Source organism: Meriones unguiculatus, chromosome 2, assembly GCF_030254825.1.
Source record: "Meriones unguiculatus strain TT.TT164.6M chromosome 2, Bangor_MerUng_6.1, whole genome shotgun sequence".
In the NCBI taxonomy this organism is placed as follows: domain Eukaryota; kingdom Metazoa; phylum Chordata; class Mammalia; order Rodentia; family Muridae; genus Meriones; species Meriones unguiculatus.
Genome location: NC_083350.1, coordinates 47,519,138 through 47,545,206, shown reverse-complemented (window position 1 = coordinate 47,545,206; position 26,069 = coordinate 47,519,138). Strand labels below are relative to the sequence as shown.

The 26,069-nt window shown below is 39.6% G+C and overlaps 1 protein-coding gene across 3 annotated transcripts in view; it reads left to right on the top strand.

Annotated features, from left to right (window-relative positions):
- Kctd16 (potassium channel tetramerization domain containing 16) overlaps window positions 1-26,069 on the top strand; it is a 282,111-nt gene that overhangs the window by 235,712 nt on the left and 20,330 nt on the right. The window lies entirely within an intron of this gene.

Genomic DNA, 26,069 nt, shown 5'->3' with positions numbered 1-26,069 from the left:
CTTTGTATTTTCTTTTTTATCTATCTATTTATTATTTATTTATTTATTCTCAATGCAGTTTATTCAGGAACCTTGAACAATCATCTGACCCTGGGGAAAGCCAGCCCACAGCTTAAATAGCCTCTGGGTAGCCAACCCCAGTGTGCCACGTGGGCAATGCAGATAGGTCCACATACATGGAAGCAAGCCAGATCCTCAGCCTTAGCCAAATGTGGAGTTGTTTGTGACAGAGAGCACTCACCATCGGGAAGGTGGAAGGCGGAAACCAGCTCCATCTTTAGGGTGCGGCATTCCGCAGCTCTCTACAGTTCCCCCTTTTTGTTTTAGATGCATCAGGCAAGAGTAGAGGTCTGATCTCTGATATTAGAAATAAATTGGGACTTTGTACCGATGTTCATTTAGGTGTGATCCACCCAAAGAGCATCAGACCCGTCTGATACCTTTTTCTCAGAGGCGGGACCTGGGGCATCAACCCGCATGCAATCAGACTTGCTCTTCTCTGGGTCGAAAGCGGCTGACCCTGAGTGCAGTGCTTAGCCTTGCATCCTGAGCATAACATTTTAGCTTTTTTTTTCTTTTTTTTTAAATTTTATTATTATTATTTTTTATCAGTTACATTTTATTAACTCTGTATCCCAGCTGTGTCCCGATCCCTCATTCCCTCCCAGTCCCTCCCTCCCTCATCTCCACCGTGCCCCTTTCCAAGTCCACTGATAGGGGGGGACCTCCTCCCCATTCATCTGATCCTGTTTTATCAGGTATCTTCAGGACTGGCTGCAAAGCCCTCCTCTGTGGCCTAACATGACTGCTCCTCCCTTCTGGGGTGGGGAGACCAAAGAGCCAGTCATTGAGTTCCTGTTAGAAATAGTCCTTGTTCCCCTCACTTTGGGAAACCAATTGGTTACTGAGCTACTACAGGCTACATCTGAGTGGAGGTTCTAGGTTATAACCATACATGGTCCTTGGCTGAATGTCAGTCTCAGAAAAGACCCTGTGCCCAGATATATTTGGTCCTTGTGGAGCTCCTATCCTTTCCCCAACAGACTAACTCCTCTTCTTTCTTATGATTCCCTGTACTCTGCCAAAGCAAAGACTCATGACCAAACATTTTAGCTTTTTATGGTAGCCAACCATGCTTGGGGAGACTGTCCTGCTTCAATGGCTGTAAAGGCCTGAATGATCATGGCTGTATTACGCTGTTGTGAGACTCTAATCTTGCATATACACCGCTTTGTATTTTCTTTTATTGTGTAAAATAATTCCTTTCTGTCTTTTATTTTTAAGACGTTCTCAACTGTGTTGATATATGTTTCTATTTCTGATAGTTTAATATTCATTTCTTACATTCTTTATTCTTTATTACATTTTTGAAAATAATATCACCCAAATTCCCTGCCTTTTTCATTTCAGTGTGTTGTTATCCATTTTGTGTCAGGGGATTGTTGTTTTAATGTCATTCATGTATATATATATATATATATATATAATTTTGGCATGAATTCATGTTGAGAGAGCTGTCTATGATTCTCTTTTATTATAATATCTTTGTATGGAAATTTTATTCTGTTATTTAATATCAATATTATTATACCTTTCAATAGAAATTGAACTCAACAACTTTATGTTTGGATACATTAGTATATTTTCTAAACTTCTAGAATGGCCTGAAGTTGAGAATTATTTTTCTAAATCCACAGAGCTTTCCCTTCTCTTGTTTTCACTATAATATCTAAAACCATGGCACTTGCTTTTTGAGATGTCCTGGCCGTGTACCTGTTTCCCAGGCCTTGTGCTCCTGGGCCTCTCCAGTTTGTATGCCAGTCACAGCAGTGTCTACTTAAGGTGAGGTTCAGGGCTAGAACAGAGAGTCCTGGTGAGTGTTGAGGGCTTAGGAGCCTAGACTGCTCTCTAACCAAATCATTTCAAATGATAATGTCCAATTATACCACAAGCACTTCCTACTTCAAGCATAGTGATTTTAGACCTAAATCTTCTTCCCCTTGTTCATTTGTGTATACGGCTATTCTCTCTGCTTAGACTGACTCCTTTCTCCCCGAATGACTACTCACCTGCTAATTACCATGCAGCTTGTAAAGAGTAGGTTTGAAGATTTTTCTAAGTGTCTGCTTCTAACACGTGACAAAAATAATGGACATTTGACGGTAAATTTAAACTCTCTTTTTCTATACTGAACTCAGTGCTGAACCCTAAGTATATGTTTGTGTGTGAGCACATTCCGGCCTGGGTTTGAATGTCAGCTCTCTCCAGGTTTCTCCTTGGCTTCTGAGCTGAGTATTGAGAAGAATGAATCACTGACCAGGTCTCCACAGGGTGTTTACTTCTCTAGCTGAAGATTTATACTCATAACGTGGTGACTGGAGTTGGAAATTAGACCTGCCACTTTAAAATATGCTTAGACCAGCTCGGGTATTGTGGAGAGAGGATTCTTATCAGGAGTTGCATTAAAGCAGCATCAGAGACAAGAGCAAGCATATTTTTTAAATGACAGCTCTAAGGAGTCTGCTTGTTATAGATTAAATCATGATTCTAAAAGCTAAGCCTTGGATTAAAGATTTTGATTTGCCTCCATATTCTCTTAATCAAATCTCCTTTTCTTAATGCTCCTACTCTTAGAAAAAAATAAGAAACCACTTCTATCTAATGGCTTTTATTGCATCACATCAGGTCCCAATAGACACTAAGCAGCTCATCTTGATTTCAAATAAGATGAGCTTTGGTATAACCAGTGAACCTCCATGAAGCTGTCATGAAACTTATCTTTGCAGATATAGAAAGATGATGTAACATCTGGAAGCATTCATACAAAATGAGCAAAACTAGTTACTTTTATGGTAGGACTGGTAGGACTGCATGTGGCTGTCTCTTTACTGTTTTCACCTTAGTTTTCTGAATTTTTATTATCCACACATACATGCACATTTAACAAGCATAGTTAGAGAATATCCTTCTAAGTCAGTAGAGGTTATCTCTTATTAAGATGTAAGAATAAATTTATCAAGGCAATAAGAGCCATCTACACTGGAAACTATAAAATATATTTTAAAAAGGAAAAAAGTATTCAATTATTAGATATTTTATTTTAAATTGTATTTTTTTGAGAATTCCTTACTTGAATATTATATTTACATCATTTCCACCCCTTCCAATACTCCTAATACTCTCTTCACTCTCTCAAGCTCATGACTTCTTCAGTTATCATTGCTGGTCCCTGGAGAAAAGTGATTGTTCCATCTTCCAGCAGGAATTGATGGTAGCTCTTCATCTAGGGCTAAGGCCTTGTGAAACTTTCTCTGGTTCCATTGATATGTCAACTGACAAGATCATTATTCAGGTCTTGATAAGACAATTATATTGTTGGCAATTTCATGGGTGTAGATTTTCTGTTGTACATAATAGACACTGTCTCATAGGAGGCATTCTGTGCCTCTGGCTCTTAAAATCTTTCTACCTATTCTTCGGCTCTCTGTTGATTAACCAATTCAGATTGGATACCCTATGGCCACCAATTCTCTTCAGTTTGATCATTTGTGAATCTCTGAAATGTTCTTTATCTGTTACACAAAGAAGCTTCTTTGATGAGTGGTGATAACTACAGTTATCTCTGGGTGTAGGGATAAGTATTTAGAATGTAGTCACAAATTATATTGGCTTAATAAAATGGCAGCAGTAGGTCCTCTTCTAAGACCCATACTTTCCTAGTATTGGGTAGTTGACTGTCAATAACTAGGTATGATTTACCACCTGTTGAATAGAAAATTGCTCCTGGTTATCCCTAGAATAAATGTGCTACAATTACACCCTTGAGTGTATCTTGCTAGACTGGTTGTTGTTCTGATTAACAGGCTTAACATCTGGGTAGGACTATTGGTTGCCTTTAGCTTTTGACAGGTTGCCTAGCCCTTTTCTAGAATATGGGATCTAATCCTCAGGGAGGAGGCTTCTAGGTCAGTTCCAGCTTTATTCTTTAAGTCCTGTATCCGAGATTAGAAAACTGCTACACAATAACTGTTGGCCCAAATATAAAACAATACAATCTTTATAGTAAAATATGGAGTTCCCTTAAAGTTAAATAGAACTTCCATGTGGTCTGTTACTTTTATTTCTGAATATACTTCCAAAGCAATTGAAGTCAGAACCCAAAGAGGTACCTCGATTCTCATATTCATTATAGCCTTATTCCTAATAGCCAAGCTATGGAAGCAATCAAAATTTTCATTGGTATACTAGTAAAGAAAGAAAATGTGTGATATATAAGTGATATATATATATATATATATTTTCCCCCCACATTTAGGGAATCCTACCACTTGGTACATAGTCCATGAAACTGGAGGACATTTTCCTATGTAGAATCAGCCAGTGAGAGAACAACTACAACGTGATGCTACTTCAAGGATGCAGATAAAATGTTGGTACTCTTAGACACAGGGAATAGAATGGTGGTTTCTAGAGAGTGGGAGCAAGAGCAAATGAAGACTCAGTGAGTCTAAGTTTCCATATTGAAAGATCAAAAAGTCCTAGAAATCTGTTGTATTGTGAGGCATGCATGGCTACTAGTAGCTTTCCCACTGTCTTATGTTGGTTCTTATCTCAAAATGATCCAGAGGCAATGAAATGGCACAGTGACGCTGTGGAGGTGGTGCGTAAGTTTATTTCTTTGATTGTAATTATAGTGTCACATACATGCAAATATGACCAAATTCATCCAATTGTGTATATACGTATTTGCAGCATTTTGACGTTTCAATAATAATTTAATGAAGCTATTATAATATTCCCTTGAGACAAACTTTAGAATCCTTTGACTTCATATTTGCTCATCTGACTTACAGAACTTACATAGCACTTCACAACAACGTAACTTACTTCCTTTACTCCTCAACTTTAACAACAGCAAAAACTTCTGTTCACGATTCCTGACTAAAAGAATGCAAAACCGTGTAGGTAGTATACCTAAATTGCTTTCATTCTCACACCTATACTAGGAATATATGCAAAGAAAAACACCAAAGAGGCCAAATGCATTTTTTTGTTGTTGTTGTTGTTTCTGTGTGACTGACATGGATCAGGTTACATTGTAGGGCTTAGCTCTGGTTCTTGTAGTTCTGTCAAGTGATAATGACTACTAAGCATTAATCACATGTTATAAAGGACAAACCCGATAACAAGGGTTGAAATACAAGTCTCACTTTTTCTTTTTAGAAGAGCTATTAAAATCAAACTTTAATCATGAATTGTGAAATAGAACACAGGCAGTTAGGTGCTGCTAAAATATTAACATTTCTATTGAAACAGAAACCCAGGCACTTTATTATCCTCATGACCAGCTCTAGGGGTTCATAATTAAGACTTTCAGTGTGATTTATTGAGATTCTAAGCAAAGTTTCAAAGAGACTTTGAGAGATTTGTGCTTGGAACATGAATGTGCTGAAGTTCCCGAGGCAGTTCAGTACTGGGTTTCATCACTTTGACACTCTGACTCAGAAGCAGTTATTCTGAGAAACTTCTAAGTGTTCCTACTCATTAACTGTAAGAAGGACATCAGACATCCCTCTTAGTCTTGTGAATATTCAATGTATGGGAATGTTATACTTAGGAGCTCACGAGTGTTATTCACAATTTAAATTAAAAGTGTTTTGCTCTTGAGCATTTTATTTAATTTTAATTAAAATATAATCACATCACTTCTACCTTCACTTTCCCAGTTTCAACTCCTCCCACATTCTCTCTTTCCACCTCTCCCTATCCCCTGTACTTTGATGCTTCTTTTGTAATTATTACACACACATTTATTTTATATATATATATATATATATATATATGCAGAAATATATAAATACATCCTGATTAGTCAGTTTGTTTGTGTGTATTTGGATAACCAATTATTGGGAGATATTAATTCTCTTTCTCTCTTAACAGCCATAGTTGCATTTTGTTTGTTGTCTAGGAATGGGACTCTATGAAATTTCCCACTCCTACATTAGCATATCTATTAGAATCATCATTGTTCAGGTCTTGTTTAGGCAGCCTTACTGTTGAGGTATTATGAATGTAGCTTTCCTGTTATTTCTGGAAGTTACAATCTCACAGCAGATGTCCTGGTCCTCTGGCTCTTACAGTCTGTCTGCTCCTTTGTCTTGATGTTGCTTGAACCTTAGGTACAGCAATCTATTGTAGAGACATTGGTTAGAATGAGCTCCACAAGAACAGTTGACTTCTACCTTATGACCAATTGCGGTTCTCTACAATTGTCTCTTTGCTGGAAATAGAAACTTCTTTGATAGAAGGTAAGAACTAAACTTATCTGTGGGTATGAGAACAAGTTTTGGAATATAGTTACAAATTATAGTGGTCTAATAAAGCAGTTGTTCTCCTCTAAAATCCATAACTTAATGAGCCCCAGAAAACTGGCTAGGTTTCTCATACCAGGCCTGATTTTTGTCTTGTTGCATAGACCTTAAGTTCAATTTGACAGGTGTTGGTCCTCACTCAAAGAGAAGTTTCATTATTGCACCCTTAAGGATAAATTGTCGGGCTAGTCATTGTTTTGGTTCATACGTGTCATAGTGTCATAGTTGGTTATGGTTACTGATTGCTTACTGAAAAGTAATGAAGATCCTTAGAGGGGAGGGGATGAAAAAAAATTCCCCAGTGAAGGATGATCAGTATAGCCTTTAATGGAAAATGAAGATTGCATTTCAACTGAGGCAGTTGAGAATATAAATTAAGCTATACTTTACAAAATGCAAACCTGTGACTGAAAAGCAATTATCATTTCTATGATGCACAATTATTATTAAATGAGTTTAAATAATTTAAATAAGTATTTAAATAATACTGAGTGATCAGTAGGTCAATCAATTGAAATATGTATTATTTCATACAAAGTCTTACACAAAGGCTTGTGCGAAGTGGTCCTTACAAGTCAAATGTGTGGCTCTGCTGTAAAAATAAAAAGAGGAAATAAGCATAAACTCTGCTGGCAAAGGGCTTTCTGTTTAGTTCAGGGACCATTTACAGTGCAATGCTGATTATATGAGATAGATGGTCTCCCGAGCAGATGGCAGGACGGAAGAGAAAAGACAGCAACTTCAACTTTAGAGTATTGAACTTCAGCATTGTCTGAATCAAGTGATACTGTACCTGGTTGGATATGAGCATGGTAGCACATGCCTGGAATCAGATTACTCAAGAGCAGAAACCAGAAGGTCAAGGGTTCAAGGCCAGCTTGGACTAATATAGCAAGACCCTGTCTTACAAAGCCGAGGGCTTGGGATATGGCTTAGCACTAGAATTCTTGAATGGCATATGCAAAGTGAAAACAACATGCAGGAAGCAACTAAGTTGATGTTCTAGGGCCACGTTATGTAAGCTTAAGAAAGAGAGTCCATTGTAGACAATGAACATTAAGAAATAACACAGAGAATGGAAGGAAACGTGGTTAAGAAGAGAATGACTTATTAATCCAAAGCCTTTGTGGTACTTGAAAGAATAATCTAGTGTCAATGAGACCAGAGCAAAAGCTGACAATGATGATGATATCACAAATCCCATCTCCAATGGGATGTCATACTAGCATCTTTGCAAAGTGTTTTCCATATTATTATAACCTGACACAAAGTAGGTCAAAAGCATGAAGATCTTAGGAATTTAGATCCAATTGTGTAGCTAGCTGGTACCAGACTGGGGTTACTGCAGTAGAACTGCACACTCTGCAACTTTGACCACCTTTGCTTTAAGCCTTGCTGTACCCAGAGATCTAAGCCAGCCATCCTCATCCATGTGGAGTGGACAGAAACGACCACCTTTCAGATGCAGGTTGTAAGACCTCTGTCCTTCACGTGCGCATGCGTACACGCTAACTAAATTATTTTCTTACAGAACTGAAAGGAAAAAAAAAAGACAAATCCTGGATGCATTGATGTGGCAGTTTACTGGTCACTTATATCTTGCTGGGGCACCTGGTCACATTGCTTCCCAGAAGCAGAGATGAGCGCTGCACTTCCATCTGCTTTCTCTCTTTTTCCTACTTCAAGTCAGCTCAGGATCCTAGCCCATCAACTGGTGCCGCCCGCCTTCAGAGCATTCAGAGTGGGTCTTTCCTCCTCAGTCAAAGCCCTCTAGGAGCTGCTTTATAGATATTCCCATAAATGCCTCTAAGGGATTTTAAATCCAATCAGGCTGACAGTAAAGATTAACTACCAAAAGTCCATCCCTTTTCAACCTGACAGTCCAATACGTCATTTTAAAACATTAACATTCTATAGCGTATCCTTATAGACTTATGAACATCTCAAAAATAAAATGCATTTAGCTCATCTTTAAAGGTTTCTAAAATTTTAACAGTTTTAATATTGTTTAAAAGCCCGAAAGTCTAAAAATCTCTTCTGAGACATAAGACAACTTGTGAACTCTTAGCCTCTTGGGGGAAAAGTTGCAAAAAAATACAATGAAACAGAACAGGGTTTCCACTCTAAAATGGAGAAACAGAGGCATAGCAAGGAAAAACTGGGCCAAGAAGACTGAAACCATGCAGCAAACATCAGACCTTCACCATGGGGCTCTCAATGGTATCATCTGGATTCCCACATGTTTGGGTAGCCCCCATAAATCACCTTTCTCATTTTCATGACAAAATAACCAACAAAAGCAATTTAAAAGCAGAAAGATTTTGTTTTCTCACATTGTGAGGTGATGCAAAGTCCACCATGGTGAAGAAGGCACAGGAGCAGGAGCAGGAGCAGGAGGTGTCTGTGGTTAGGACATAGCTCAAGATGAATACTGGTGATAGGTCAGTTTTCTCCTTTTCCTTTCTTTTATAGTGTAGGATCCCATCCCATCAGATGATAGTCATCAGCATTCAAGGTGACTGTTCTCTCTCCATTTAAATATCCCTAAAATAGTCTGACAGATATGTCCAGAGATGTTTCAAAAAAGTGATTCCAATCTGATCACGCTGATAGTAAAGATCAATCATCAGGTGGGAGGCACTATTTTATGTGAAGTACTATTTGCCCTCGTTGGACAGACAGAACACAAGGTAGCGCAGTACTGAGTATAAGAAGAACTAAGAAGTGCAAATATTTTTATTTGTCTACAGAGGTGATTAAACTGAAGTCCAAGAGCTCATTATCCAAGTGATTGGTAGCAGAAACGTGATGCCTTTTGACATTTGGTCGAACTCCTGGCACACTGCCTTTCTTACGTACTGCTGCATGAGTTGCACAGCACCTGTTTTGCACCATATGGGAATCAGTGGTGTTTAATCATAAGCTGCATGAAGGTTTTGGCTCTTTTCTAAGAATTCTGGTATAGAGACTGCTTTTCCATGATTAAGAAGAATCATCCCCAGCCATTCTCTGGTGTGTGTGTGTGTGTGTGTGTGTGTGTGTGTGTGTGTGTGTGCGTGTGTGTGTGTGTGTGTGTTGGAAGAATGAAAAGTGAAAGACAGAAAGATAGATAATTGTAGGAGAGGAGGAAATGGGAGGAGGGACAAGGAGGGGAGGGGAGGAGAGGAAAATGAAGAGAGAAAACAAATCCCTTATATCCTAATGGGAGTTACTTTATTGTTGGCCTGCTAATTCTGCTTCAGGGGCAAGGCTGTAATAGACATCTGTTATAGATGCTGTTCCTTGAATAAAAACTTTATGTACACACCAAGGAAGTGAAATAAAGCTGAGCATACTGAAAGGCTGTGTTTTCATAGTGTTTGCCTCCTGTTCCTAAGATCTCATCAGGGTACAGGACTGACTTCCTGCATTTCAATGTGCTTGCAGCTATTTTTTTTTTCTTTCTCTGTTGTAGGGAACACACAGTCAGGTATTGAGATGTGACAGGATGATGGAAATGAGAAAGTGAAGATGGCACATGGGAAGGCAGTAATTATCCAGAATGCATATTTATCATAGTCTGTCATTGTTTACAAACAATATAATGATGCCTGATTGTAGAACTAAACTCCAGGCTCTAGTTTGTGAAGTCAATCAAAGAACCCCAGCAGGTGCAGATCAGCAGCAGGACAAAACAAGTAAGTGCTCTGTGTGAAGGAGCTGGAGACAGTGGGGTGTCTTCTGTTAAAACAGAGCCTGGAGGCTGGAGCTGTAGCTCAATGGTACAGCATTGGCCTAGCATGTGAAGGCCCTAGGTTCCATTCCCAGAAATGCAAAATAAATATGTAATCACAATGGCCAATCCATAAACCTCACTTTCTTCCTATGTAAAGAAAGGAGAGAAAAATCTCTATTAGATGGTCCGTGCTCTCTATTTTTATTACTAGAAACTAGTCCCTTCTCTAAACCGGACATCTGTGATGGATTCCTCATTGGCCTTGCTGCCCATAATCCATCTTCTAATTAAGACCCAGAGGAAGCTTACAGTAACCAAAGCTGAATAATGCAATTCCCTTGGCAAGGCCACCCTCCCCTCTCCTACAGTTTAAAGTATGCCCACTGACTGCAGCTGCTGAGGCCCTATATGATTTCACTGCGGTCTCCCACTTGACTTCCCCTGTCATTTCCTTATTACCAGCACTTCAAGTCATGCAGGCCATACGTCACTTCCTTGAATAGGCTTGCACCTTAGGGCATTTACATCTGCTATTTGGTTTCCAGATGATCTTCATAGATTGTTTCTCCCATCTGAAACATTTTATCATGTGTCTAATGACACTTAATATGGAGATGAAATCTGACTACCATGACCATTGACCTCATGACATCTATGCAGCCCACTGCAGTGTATTGTCCATTTTCTCCACAGCCCTCAATACTACCTGAAATTTTATAATTTATTATTTTTGCTAGAACATGAATGTCCTACGGTCAACTGTACCTTCACTGCCAATAGAGCACCCGAAAGAAATCAATCAATCATGAGTTGGGTCAGTGCATGTGAGAATTAAAGGATAATGAATACAAAGAGTTCTATAAATCTATTAAGTATTATACAAATGAGTTTATATCTCCTGGTAAGTAGGGGCTTTTTAAAATATTTGTTAAAGTCAGCTGAGTATAATTTGTAGCTAGGCTCTGTTACATTTGAGGAGCTTAAAATTTATGACCTAGTGAAGGACAAGATTAGCCTAAGGGTAGTGTTAAATATGTTTTGCATACCCCCCCCCAAATATCCTGCATTTAATTTTCTATGCTCTTCTGTTTTGTACCATACTGTGTTATTCACACTTGTGGACAAATGCACATCACAGAAAAGGATCCTCAGAGAATCCAGGAGAAACATCAGAAGTAACAGTTTGAAGACAAATTTACAGTGTCCCATGACAGCATTTATATCTTGGATGTTTTACCATTCCCAAGATTTGTAAATTAAACTAATTATCTCCCATCACCCCCCGCCCCCGTCTCTTCTTTTTCAGTAGTGCGTGCTTAAAGAACTAGAGTAGCAAGATGCTGAAGCTGCTGGGGACATCCTTCATGTCTCTCTTCTCTCATCCAAACTGTAACTTATGCCTTCTCAGCAGCTCTGGAATCAGGCAGCTTCTCTCCATTTTCAGAGCAAATAGCTGCTGTGACCATTTTCTCTCACCTGGGTCATGTTAGCAGCCTCCTAACTTGCCTGACACTATGTCCTTTCTGATAGTTGTGTGTACTTCTCCCATTTGAAACATTCATAATGTGATCACTTTTTAATGGTCCCCTGGGTCATCCCTAACAAGATTATATGATCTGTTTTCTAGCTCTGCCTGTCTCTCACCTCGGCCACAGCATCTTCACTAACCAGCAGCAGCGAACTCCTCCCAGAAAGGTTGTGTTTCCTCACATCCCCACTATAAAATACTACTTTCTGTATCTCACACAATATGTGTTGGTCTTTTCTCCTCACCTTTTTTTTCTTTACTCTCTAACCCTTTCTAAATCCTAAAACTTCCTTCAAGAAGATTGCTGAAACTATCCTACTCCTTAAAGACACATTAAATACCAGTACTCTAGTGCTAGGGTCTTCAGAGTGTCATTTCATTTTCCTAGAATTCTCCTTTGGATGCTACCCTGCTTTCTAATTCTTCTTGGAAACAGACAGCTTCTATTAGCTCTGTGTGATTGTGCATAGTACCTCCTAGGCTGGAGAATCTGAACACTTAGTGGTCCCCAACCCCAAAAGTGGCACTCTTCTGGAAAGGTATAGGACCTTTTAGACTTGGGTCTACTCTACAGAAATAAGGTGATAGGTTGTAGAGATGTGATTAGAAGATTATAGACAGAAGTTTCTGTCTCCTGGACCACTGCTGAGATATGATTAAGCTGCCTCAGCCTTCTGCTGCTCTGGACTGAAGGTGCTTTTCTTTCTTTCTTTTTTTTTTTATTCTCAATGCAGTTTATTCAGGAACCTTGAACAATCATCTGACCCTGGGGAAAGCCAGCCCACAGCTTAAATAGCCTCTGGGTAGCCAACCCCAGCGTGCCATGTGGGCAATGCAGATAGGTCCACATACATGGAAGCAAGCCAGATCCTCAGCCTTAGCCAAATGTGGAGTTGTTTGTGACAGAGAGCGCTCACCATCGGGAAGGTGGAAGGCGGAAACCAGCTCCATCTTTAAGGTGCGGCTTTTCTGACAATGAACATTGCTGTGCCCTCTCTGTTACAAAACTGTGAGCTGAAATAAATTCTTCCCCTAAGTTGTTTGTGTCAGGTGTTTTGTCCCAGCTATGAGAAAAGTAACCAAATATAACCATCTTTAATTTTTAAAATTTATTTTTAATTTTTATATTCATTTTACATCCTCATCATAGGCCCCCTCCCTCCTCTCCTCCTAAATCTCATCTCCTCAACTCTCTTCCCTCTATCCTCTTTTTCTTTCTCCTCAGAAAAGAGGAGACACCCCACCACCCCACCCAACCACATCAAGTTGCATCAGGACTGAGCTCATCCTTATCCACTGAGGCTAGGTGAGGTAGCCCCATGAGGAGAGAGTGATTAAAAAGCAGGCGACAGAGTCCATGTCATAGAGAGTACCCTTTCAACTTACTAGGGAACCCACACGAAGATCAAGCTTCAATATCAGTTACATATTATAGGGGGCCTAGGTCCAGTCCATGAGTCCTCTTTGGTTGGTGCTTGCATCTCTGTAAACCTCCATAAGCCTAGGTTAGTTGACTTTGTTGGTCTTTTTATGGAGTTCTTGTCCCCTCTGGGACCCTCTATCCTTCCTCTTTTCCCCACCTCTTCCATAGGACCTCCCTCTACAACATCTAATGCTTGCCTGTGAGTCTCAGCATCTGATGAAATCAGCTTCTGGGTGGGGCTTCTTAGGCTCCTGTCTGTAAACATAGCAGAGTTTCATTAATGGAGTTAGCCGTTGGCTTCAAGGAGGATATAATGACTCTAGCTGAGCTTCCTACCAGCCTCAGAGGAGGCCACCACTTAGCCAGGAAGAACTTCTAGTGGTGGGAAGGGAACACCAACCCACCTACAAAACCTTAGGTTTAGGCCCAAAATTTACCCTACAAAATGTGCAGAGATAAAGACAGAGGAGAGAATGAGGGAATGACTAACCAACACCTGGTCCAACCTGAGACCAACTAATGAGAGACCGACAACCCCTAACACCATTAACGATCTTTCATTTCTTATTTTGTGTGACCTTTTCTGCTTTTCTCTTTTATTGCTATCTCCTTATTTGTTTACTTTGCTTTCTCAATGTCTGCTGTCTCAGTCTTCATTCTGGTACTAGAATGTAAAGTCAGTGTCTCATATAGACCAGGAGATCCACAACATAGGTCAGTGTTATCATCGCATAATACTCTCTTGCTGGCCTTTTTAACTTGTGATCTTCTTCCATTGGCCTTCTGAATGTTGGGTTGGCAGACATGTGTCACCATGCCTGACAAGGTGTCTTTCAGTCTCTGGACTTTCACTGTTGCCTCTCTTATTCACTTTGTTCCCTTTCTCTTTATATAAGTATCAGAACCTCATCACTTTGGGCCACGGTTATCACTGTGTCTACATTGGATGTTTCAAAAACTATAAATTGAGCAGTCTGACCAAAATCTGGAGGTTTAAAAAATTATTTATGTTTATTTCTGTATATGTGTGTGTGAGTGAGTGTATCCTATGATTGTTCAGGTGCTAGGAGAGGCCAGAGGAGGGCTTCTTCAGGAGTTAGAATTACAGGCAGTTGTGAGCAGCCTGATATGGGTGCTACAGCCCACGCTCACATTCTTTGGAAAGGCAGAAAGAACTCTTAATTGCTAGGACATTCTTTTCAGTACAACTTTCAAGTTTTAAACTAAACTAAACTCTTTGTTTAGTAATTATTGCTGTTTTAGATTCAGCAAGATACGATGAGAAAGAAAATAAATTCTCTGACTGAGCAAAGTGGAAGGGAATTGAAAAGTCCAGCCAACAAAGCAACTCTTTCTTTAGAATTTTTGTTTTGGTTCTTTTTAGAAAATATATCTATTTTCCATCCATTTCTCAAATATTAAAAACTAAGAGTATGTTACTATATGTTTAATCACAAATACAGAGAAAAGTAAGCATTTAATAAATAGCAAAACGGGAAGACACTCAATGGCCTATCAATGTACTCACTACAGAAGAAAATTAATGTAGAAAGAACTCAAATATCTCTCAGTCTAACTCTCCCATATCACTTGATCAGATCATTTATTTGCTATCACCTCTGTTCTGAAAATGAACACTGCTGATTATTTTGCCTGTACTCTTTTGCTGTACTAAGACACATCTATCAAACTACTTTAAAGGTTTTTAAGTAAATTATTCATGGAAGAAATGGTAAATTTCATTTCCAAAATCTAGGTAAATGGGCAGTCTTATAACTTTGTGTATGAAGTTTTGTGTAGTTGTGAGATTTTATGGTAACAGACAACTCATTTTTAAAGAGTTAACATTGAAAGAACAGAACAATGCACAACTTATCAACCCACTCAGGAACTCTCCAGATCTGACATGGCAGTCATTATTCTAGAGAGCTAAGAAGGAAATTTTTCTATAAACTGGTCAGTGTGCATACTGGTACTTCTCTAAATAATGTTAGTATATGCAAATTGTAACAGTGCTTTTGTGGACAGCCCATGGTAAGCATGTTAAGTAGAGATTATGTTAGGTAATATGAAAATGGATTTGAGTGTCCTGAATATTGGAAGAAAGATGGGAGAGAAAAAGGATTACATGGATGGTTATCCTCGGTGAAATTTCTGTTTAAATAATTATACTGAAGTTAATTCATCTTTATACTTGACATACAAATTAACCAATTGTTTTATAGAATCTGTTTTTCAACAGTCATTGGGTATACCTGAGGTGTTGTGTTTGTACTGTGGATGAGCCATTATCATTCAGTTCTTCTACTCCTTCAGCAAGGTATTTCTATTTCCCACATTTCCAAATGTAGACACTGCAAGTCACTAACAGAGCTTCAGTCTCCTCTTGCTCCTTTAGTTTAATCCCCAGTATCTGGGGTCTGGGAGGATGGCTTGTTAGGAATAGGGCTGATGGTGCAGGCATGAGGATCTACGTTCAACCCTGACTTACTATGGGCTTTTATTACTGTAATAAATTCCATGACCAAACACAACTTGATGAGGAAATGTCATATTTCGGGTCCCACTCTGTCACTGAAGGTACTGAAAGCAGGAACTGAAGACAGGAACTGAAGGCAGGAACCCAGAGCTAGGGACTGATGCAGAGTCTGTGGAGGAACACTGCTTCCTGGCTTGCTCCTTATGGGTTCCTCAGCCTGCTTTCCTATAGCACCCAGAACCAACAGCCCACAGGTAGCATAATCTGCATTAAGCTGGGCTCTCCCACATCAATCATCAATTAAGAAAACGTCCCATAGGCCTGGCCCCAGGCCTATTTGGTGGGGACATTTTTTTTTCTTGAGTGAGGTTCCAGCTTCTCAAATGACACTAACTTGTTTCAAAGTTGACATGAAACTAGCCAGCACAAATCTCCAGCCCAATGAAAACACCTACTTGTGGTGGCAGGCTTGGAACCACAACACTGGGGAGGCTGAGATAGTCAGATTCTTAAAAGTGGCCTGTCAGCCTAAGCAGCAACAAGCCCTAAGTCCCAGAGAGACATCTTGTCCAATAGAATGTATCTCCAACTTTCACGTGCGCCTATGAATACACATAAGACAAAGCTCAAGAAACAGGACAGTTGGCATGATTTCCTGTTTCTCTGTGGCGATCCTGGGGCCAGACTGTCTCATTCTGCATGCCAGTTTCTATCTTGTGAAGGCATTGGGCTCTCTGTTTACCCTTCTTATGCCTCAGTTTGCCTTTCTGCAAAAAAGGAAAGACAACCAAACATCCTTCCTAGGGATGCTGCAGATCTCAAATGAACCATCATTTAAAACTACACTAGACAATATGTCATGTAGTAAGCATTCCATTTAATATTCTGTATTATTGCAACAGGATCTTAATGTAAGTTGTGACTGTATAGAGAAACTGTTGTTTAGCTCTGCTCTTATCCCACTTTGAAATCCTAATTAAATAATAGCAATTAAATACCACCCAGTTAGCAAAGATACAGGTTAAGGCAGAGCTGCTAAATTCTGCAAGGCGTTCTCTTCTGTTATCATCTGAAAGCAGCCCTGTGAAAATGAGGCTTTCTTCCCATTTGGTCAAAGTGAAAGTGAAGCTCAATCTCCCTTGCCCGTATTCACCACTCTGCTTTTAAATTTATCACTAATGGGAAAAGGAGTCTGCCAGATAAGTTCCTGTCAAAAAGTCAGCATTTCACTAGAGCAGCACAGTGGGGTGAAGGAACAGGCAGGGTGTCTTGGAGCTAAAACACCAAACCAATTCTAGCCTTGTCTCTTACTGGCTTTGTGAGCCATGGACCAATTAGTCAAGTTTTTGCAAATCCAGTGTCCTCATCAATGAGTATGCACATTTATTTCAGAGCACTGAGAAGGTTTTTCTCCCAGCGGACAATGCGTGGCACCTGTAAAGTCAATTACCTTTGGAGAAATTTTCCAGGAAAAGTTCATAGTTAGAGTCAGCTACCACCCAGCCTGAGACTCAGAGGGCAGACTCTACAAGAAGCGAGACAGACCAGATGCTGAGATGAAAACTCCTTGCAGTGTGTTAGAGTAAAATAAAATGTTTGCGCAATACTTAGCATCACAGCAGACATGTGATAGATGACCATAGTTTGGTAATTCAGTAAGCGTTTTTTAAATAAATAACAATTACTAGTCATTACCCATTAATATGTTTTCAGGCTTCCATCTCTGCGGAGCCCGAGAATTGTGACAAACTAATTCACCCTAGATTTCTGAGAGTTATTGTTCTGTCAAGAACACATACAGTTCAGAAAAGGCTCTTTGATGTTCTTTATGGGAGAATTTGGACAGAGTGGCAGCATATTGTTATCTGGGTAAGGCAGAGCCTACCTAGCTTCCTCCTTATCCTGAGGTAGAAACGCATTATAGTCCCATCCTCTTCCCACAGGCTGGAGAATTCAGTGAGATGCTGCAGGATGCAGGGCATCATGAAGCTCAGCATCTCCACAGGCCAGGAACTGTACGAAATGTAGGTCAGTGTTATCATCATGTAGTGCTCTTGCTCTCTCCCTCTCCTCCCCTCCCTTCCTCTTCTCTCCGCTTTTTTCTTCCCTTCCCTCCCTTCTGCTTAATGCTGACTTTCTTCAGAGTGATGCATGACTCACATGTTTTGCCACAGTTTTTGTATTTCATCTGTGTTGCTTAGAAGATCATGGGTTCTCTAGCTCTAGCATAAGCTGACTCTTTAAACCATGAAGAAAAACAAAAGCTTAGGTCTGCATTTGCCCCCCTTAAGGACATAATCACGTACTGTTTGGCTGTTTAAATATTATTGAGCAGTATTAGCAATTCTTATATCTTTATTATGTCACAACGGGCTTTTTCAAGAACTAATTAAGCACAGACCTCAAACACTATTGATTGTTACCAGAGCAATAAGAGAATACATGAAATAAAATGTGAACTAGCGCACACATTAGTGAGAGAACCAGGACACTTTATCCTTCTGTTAGTCCCGAGTTACTGTTTCCAGTGACCTTGAGGGAGCGAAGTAGAATTTCTTCTACAAGTGTAAGAATGAAAGGCCTAAGAATATGGAGATTTTTCAAGTTGCTCTAGGTCAGTTGTGTTTTAGAGATATTATTGAAGGTGGAGGCACTGGGGTGAATGTGCTAGACAGTCAACATTTTAACCCTTTCAGCCTGATGCAACTTACAAATATCTCTTGCAAAATTTGCATGTGTGTGTGTGTGTGTGTGTGTGTGTGTGTGTGTGAGAGAGAGAGAGAGAGAGAGAGAGAGAGAGAGAGAGACCAACTGACAGACCAACTGACAGACAGAGAGAAAGTGACAGAGAGAAATAGGGGCACAGGAAGACACAAAGAGAGATTAGAACATATATTCACCAAACCCTCACAGAGACTATGTATTAATAAAAAAAAAATCTTAGTTTGAAATCATGTTATTTCTCAAGCTTATAACTTCAGACTGGGTTAATTTTTACTTTAAGGTGCATTCTTCTTCATGAAAAGCAAATGAAACTAGCATAACTTAATGGATTATTATAAAAATTAAATTATGGAAACTTTTGAGCATAATAACTGACACATATGGGGCCTTCAGTTATATTATTTTATTCTATTATTGTTATTATTGTTATTATACATTTCTTGAATTGGAGGGATAACTGTGATTCTATTCACAACTGCAGCTCCTTTGCAAAACACATGGTGATGCATACCTAGTGTGTTGCTTCAAAATTATTTACATTTGTTAGGGATAATGTAATAAACAAGATAGCATCCAGAGAAGAAACAAGTCATTCTCAAGACAGCTTGTATCAGTAGTAGTTCTCACCTTCTGAGTCATTAGTGATGGGATTGTGTGTGTGTGCCTGCTCAGATGATGAAATGGATAAAGTTAATAGATGCTAAGTGTGCTGATACGAGTTTGATGTAGTATTCAAAAATCCTGTTATATGCTTCAGACAATTAACTCTTAGCAAATTAAGAATAAAGAGAATTTCCAGGCCTATAAAATGATAACTCTCTCCCTAGGGCCAAATTGAGGCTCTGCTAAATGTTGGGATGTTTCCCTGTATTTCTCAGCTTTTCCTGTCTCCCTTGGCTCACTGCTCCATGAATGTCTTCCCCAGCTGGTGTGGAAGATGGCTATTGGACTCAACATGTTCCCAGTTTGGCAACCTCCCACAGAATACAGCACTTATGACCCATATGTTCTAGCAGAACAGTCCAAGTGAGGGCTCAGATCCACCTAGCCTGAGTCACACACCAAGCCTGCATCACCTACTGTGGTCACAATTTTGGGAACCTCTGTCTCATTAGGGCCATGTATCCTCTCTTTGTGGCTTAGATACTGATTAAGACATTGGGTGGGTCAAGGCGAATATATTCCAGGTTACAAAAATGTTGAAGGGACGTACAAAGGCAAATCTCTGTAATGAGTAGGGGCAGGTAGGTAAATAGATAGGTAATGGGCCACAGACTTTAACTAGGTGAGTAATAAGGACTTTGGTGGTTGGACTCATCAAGTATGGCCTCAGCTAAAAGAAAGGGGGAAGGGCAAAGCTAAGGAAGAAGGCAATGGAAGAGTGAACAGTTCTTGAAAAGTGGAATAATCCTGTTATCACAAGCTGCTTAAAAGAACAAGTACTATACTAAAGAGTCAAAATTTAGGATTACCAGCTTTATTAACACCACTGTATTGCTCTAAAACCTAATAGGTTCAAAAAATGAAGTAGGAAGGTGTGTCTGAACATTACCAAACAAGAAAGTTATGTCGGTACAGACCATAGAGAGAGTGTCTAGAAAAGTTGATGTCTGTGTAAGTTTTATAATGCTGCAGGTTCCTTTACATTAACAGCTCATGATGACTAAGTTTTACACACATTTTCATACACAAAGTTAGGCACTTTGAACTTCTTGAATTGGCCATGCAATTCATCTCCATCAAGCCAGCCTGTTTTTATCATGGTTACATCAGATGTCTTCTGATAGTACTTCAACTGGTGACCTTCAAAAGTCAGAGGTCTTTACTTGATTATTCTTAAAGCATTTTCTGCCTTTAGGAGGCTCCCCCCTCAACACACATACACAAATTCACAAACAGTGGGGTATGGGGGATGGAGATAAAAACAGAGAGGCTATCAGGCTTCTACATATATGATGTTATGAAAGCCAGAAACATGATATTAAAATGAGCTTTAATTGTGCCAGGGAATAGAAACATAAATACACTTTGTTAAGTTATATTTTTAACTGAGTTTGTGATGATATGAATGAGTTAACCCGCTGTGGAATAGAAGAGTGTGTTTCTGTCAAGGGGAGAAAAATTGAAAACCCTAAAGTATAAAAAAGGGCAGAGGGCAGGAACTGAAGTGAAATAATGGCTTTCTTTTATTGCCAAGTACTAACTCTTCTGTGAAATAGATTCTAGCTGGCCAACAGGGGTGTCCCTTCTACACTTTTCATCCCTTGGAGCATCCGTGTGCTGGTTTTGAAGGCACTGATTCTGCTCCAATTCTAGCCCTATGTGCTGTGTTTCCTGAAGCCAGTGCCAGGAATCAGGATTGCCACATTGACTAACCAGTCACAGAAGGACACTCTTCACTTACCCAGCTGTATTCCTGTTAGATTTTTGTCAGTAGGGGATGCTGGAGGAAGGTGGGAGACATGTGGCTGGGAAGGACCCCCAGATTGCTTCAAACTGTATTTGGTTTGTTTTGTCCTAGAGCCATTGGTTCTAGAAGTTCTCCTTCCTTCACAGTCCTCAGAGGTCGACTCATTCAGGTATCTCCAACAGCACTGCATCAGGCTTTCCTCAGGCATCTGCACCCTCCTCCAGCAGATGCTTCTTTCAGGCTCTGTAGGCTTTAGCATTTGTGTATTCTTCTACATGTCTTTGCAGGCTAAAGGACAGTAGCTGTAGCCCCAATCATTCCCATCATCTCATCACTGTCACTTTCCATGTTTAGGGTTCTTCCAGTGCCTGTTTATTCTCCTCTTTTTGAATTCTCCCTGTTAAGATTACTGATGGAGTGTATACTTTCCTAGCTGACATGTGGGTGGCTTAATTATCTTTTCTTGCTCATATGCACCATCTCTTAACTAGTCATCCCAGCTGGGCCACCAAACACCAAATATCCTTGAGTGGAAAGGTCTGCCAGGAGCAAGAAATTATGATTGTCAAGCTTAAAGACTCTTTTTGCCCAGAAGCTTGCACAGCCAGCTTATTCCTAATCTTTACCATTCAATATATTTTCAAAGTTTAGGAGAATTAGAAAAAATATCAATTTACGAGTTACTGACTTTTCAACTGTGAGTATCTTTTACCAGCCTTGATAAATTAAATCTGGTCACCTCTCTCCCAGACTGGCAGGCTCCTACATCATTGATGGAGAAGTCATGGAAGACCAGCTCTCCCAGCTGCTGCTATAATGTAGTACATTGTACTCACAGCCATTAGCAGGTGGGGAATTTGAAGTGTGGGTAGATTACAGAGATGCCTCCTTTAAAAATGCATAAGCACTTTGTGAGTTTGCTAAGTCATGTCTCACTCAGGCTGGCCTTGAATTTTTCATGGAGGAGGCATATTTTGTAGTCTTTCCTGTCTTGTTTCTTACCAGTAAAAACTACTGCACTCAGAGCTTGGTGGAAGCTAGAACACCTTGGTCATACCATCTGCCTGAAAAGTTCTTCATGTTGGCAAGATGTAAAATGCTCAAAGATTTGGATGTAGATATTTGGAAAACTGATTTTTTTTCACTTTCCATGCATTTAATTTAAAATACAAATTTCTTCCTGTCCTGCATTTAAATAGCTCAAGTAAATTTTTATAGTAGCGGACCCATCTATTTGTTAACTTTTAAGTGCTGCAATGGAAGACTCCTTCTTTCCAGAACTATCCCTAGTCACATGGTACTTGTCAAATCCTCTCTGTACTTATGGTTATTCTCCATTCCAGTGCCAATCAGGCATTACCAGATGATACTCAGTAAACATTTTCCTACTGTGTCCAGCTATAGCCGCAGGTCCTTCCTAATGAGATCCTTGAGGCTATCAGTACATATTGATTGTACAGAACATTTGTAGGAGAATCATCATCTTAACAGTTTCATTAACAGCACATTTCTAGTTAGAGTGTTTACGGAGATTGGGTTCTGGCTTGCAGTATAGCCAAAATATATGAATAAATAGAGTATGTATTCTGTGCTATGGACTCAGACATCCTTTACACGAATGATTTCATTTCATTTTCTTCAAACAATTGTAAACAAAAACTATTGGTTTCTTTATTTTTCAGATAACTCTCAGAGATCTTTAGTAATGTATCCAAAGACTGATAGTTGTCAAATCGTGCTGCCTGATGCTAGAGCCTGAGAGCTTTTCTGCTATGTTTCCAATTTGAAATATCTGAAAGTTCATTTTTAGCACATTTCTTCATTCATCGCCTATTTAAGGTCCTATTATGTGCCAGACATCAAAATTGTCACAGAAGTCCTCAAATTCAGATGTAATTATTCAAAAACAAAGTGGCATCATCAAACATTAGGTCCATCAATTAATAAACCTCTAAAAGCCAATGAATTTTTCTCTTTTTAATATAATAAAGTTAGATTTTTCTTTGAAATAAATAAATTTCTCCCACATTTGTCCAATCAACCACCTTTTTTTTTTTTTTTTTTTTTTTTTTTTTTTGCTAAATAGAAAGACTCTATGAGTGTGTTGTTTAAATATGAAGCACTGGGGTATTTGTGATACTGCTGTTCTCTCTAACTGGGGTGACCCTAGAGTACCTAGTGTTACAGAGCTGACCTTGCATAGCACTTTTAAGGCTTCTTAAGGGTTGTAAGCATGCCTCAGAAGGATTGAAAGGGCACAGGCCCCATGCATGCAGCCTCGTTCCAACCTAGTTTCATACCTCTTCTTCAGTTGTGTTTTAGGAAAGAAGATAACTGGAAAGTGTGAAGAATTTCTGTGTTCACCATGACGATTTCCAAATTTCATGTTGGCTCTATCTGAACTGTACTTATCCCATCATGTTCCTTGATTTCAAAATAACACATAGACTTCAGAAGCTATTTTATGAATTATCTTGCCCAAATGGTAAAACATTCAAATGTTCTTGTGAAATATTGAAATGTGTAGTACTGTGACAAGCTACTCTCAAATTAAGTTGTCCAATTTCCTTGTAAGAGTGATAGTGCCCAGAACAAATGGAGAGCAATACTTCTTTTTTCCTGGAAGCTGGGGAATCCCACTTAAAGGCGTGACCTTCCCAGCAGCTTTAGGAGACAAACTGCATAAGTGCCAGATCCCTGGATTCCTATGCAAAGCAAGGTTATGCATTAATGCATAGTGCTCCATCATGTATGGATGGGGGGTTAAATGGCTTTTAAGAAGACTCAAGGCTCCTTTGGAGCCTGGTGAACCGAGGGACTTCCTTGAGGTAAAGAACTCCTGGGCATGAACATATGTTTCTATTGGCTCAGCAGGTCTTGTAGCTAAAGTATTTTGTCATTTTGTTTTAAGGTAATAGATGGTATGTATAGACCAGAAAATATGTATACCCCCCTTTTCCTGCTTTTTTCTCTGTATCCTATTCCTTTCTTTATTCTTTCACTCAATGCTAAAATTTAATTTCTAAACATTCATCAATGTACCAAGTAAGATGAACTCTGATCTGATGTGATTGCTTTTATGTAGTCCATTTCATTGGGACCATCCTACTTTGAGTTGGACTAGTACAAGGATGACCATGTTGTCAGGCAGCTGAGGCAGTTTCTGCCGATTAGAGGTGAGAAATGTTCCCCTCAATATCCCCTGGCAGATCAAAAGCCCTTTTCATTGCAGATATTTCCAGGCACCATCTGGAGCATGTTGAGTAGTTTCTCTGTTGCACAGAAGATATTTATTTGTAATAACTGAGAATAGCTATGACATTACTGCTATTATGATTCCTTTTGGCTAACTGGATAGTTACACTTAATTTAATAGCTGTATAAGTACAATGATTACTCAGTCATGTGGTAGAAAGTGGCTTGAATGAGTGGATAAAAGTTTGGTATTCTGAGGTTATGATTTACAAAAATGTTTTTTTTTATTTCCTTTGTATAAATATGACAAGTTGCCATGTGTGAAATCATTTATACATGTAAAATATAGAAATTATATAATAAGTCAAGGGGTAACTTTTTAGTTTCACTTCTACCTGGACCATATTAGAAATGGCAATGAGCTAAACATTTTCATAATGACACACATTGTTTATAAGAATAAGACATAGTAAAATCAAAACTGGATATTTTTAAATTTTTATTTTTTATAATTTATCATTTTTTGTCCTGATTGCAGCCCCTCCCTCATCTCCTCTGAATCCCATCCTTCCTTCCTCTTCCCCTCTATCCCTTTCCCCTAGTTCACTGAAAGCAGGAGTCCTCCTCCCCTGCCATCTGACTCTAGCTTATCAAGTCTCATCAGGACTGCCTGGATCCTCTTCCTCTGTGGCCTGGCAAGGCCGCATCACCAGGGGCAAGTGATCAAAGAGTAGGAAGCTGAGTTCATGTCAGAGACAGCCCTTGCTTGCTTTACTCAGGACCCACATGGACACTGAGCTGCCATGGACTACATCTGCAGGGGTCTAGGTCCTCTCCATGCATGGACATTGGTTGGTGCATCAGTCTCTGCAGCTCTCCTCCTCACCCAGGGCCCAGATTTTGGGCTTTGTAGGTCTCCTTGTGACATTCCTGTCACCTCCATGTCTTTCTATCCCCCCCCTTCCTCCATAAGACTCCCTGTGTCTGGAATATAAAATATTTCATTGTATTTCTATGACATTGATATCGTGAGGGTATTGGTAGCCCTTCATATTTTTAAGTCATCAGTGAAGTGGGTGAACTGAAATGCCCAGCTAGCAATGTACGAGCAGTGCATAGTGACTCTAGGAGGCCTGGGGCTATTCAGACACTTGAAGGCTAGGGGCCATGACTTATGTTTAAGAGTTCCTTTGTGCCATTATTGTGAATTTTTCAAAGTTCATGGAGCCAGCAACTATGCATCTAAAATTATTACTCTGCCTGCAAAATACTGAACTCAATTTGAGAGTCAAGCCTCACGGAATAGGGTCAGAAGGTCTCATCACATTGGCTTCAGTAAGAAAGGGAATTTAGAGAATCTTACAACTGACAAGACTAGCTTCAGGTATGGCTAGACCCAGCTACTTAGAGGTTAGTTCCAAGATAGCGTGTGTTGCTGCGTTTCTTTACTAACCCTTGAGTGATTCGTTAGACCTACAACAAGGAACATGCTACCACCACGTGTGCATTAGGAAGATGGTGGTTTAGTAGCTGATGGGAAACATCACATGCACTACTTAAGGTACTAAAAAAATATAGCCATACCCGTGGGGGGAGCAAACACTTTTAGGAGAGAGGAACAAGGACTTCAGGGAGATTCACACTTGAACAGTATTTTGAGAAGCAAGGATTTTACAGACAGGACATTTGTTTCAGGAAGCAGTTAAATTGACTCGGTTATAACTCTTGGGCCATCTGTATTCAAACCCCAGCTCTTCCATGAACAAGCTAGCCAAACTATGGCACATTAGTTAATCTCTGTGGGTCTGACAGTTTTTATGTGTGTAAATACTAAGTGGAGCTCCTTGTGCTCATAGGATGGTTGGAGACCAATGAGATGCATGAGATGCAGGGCTGGGAGGGAGCCCTCTTCACTGGCCACTGCATTCCTCTTAAACAGCCTCCTCTTGATGCCCTGAGTGCTACTAGGCAGAGCCTTAGATGAGGGTTTAATGTTACCTATGGTAAAATTGAAAAGCATTTTCTGAGAATACTGTATACTACTTCATCTGGCTTATCTCATTGGAATCATCACTAAAACTCCCAGGTAATAAGAAAACTGTAATTTTGGCATTACTGCTGATAGAACTGAAGCCTTACAATTTTGGGTCTGTCAGGTACCAGGGCTGATAAATGGGCTCCCTGGATATTTCTGCTTAGGCCAGTACAGGTGTCCTTAAGCATG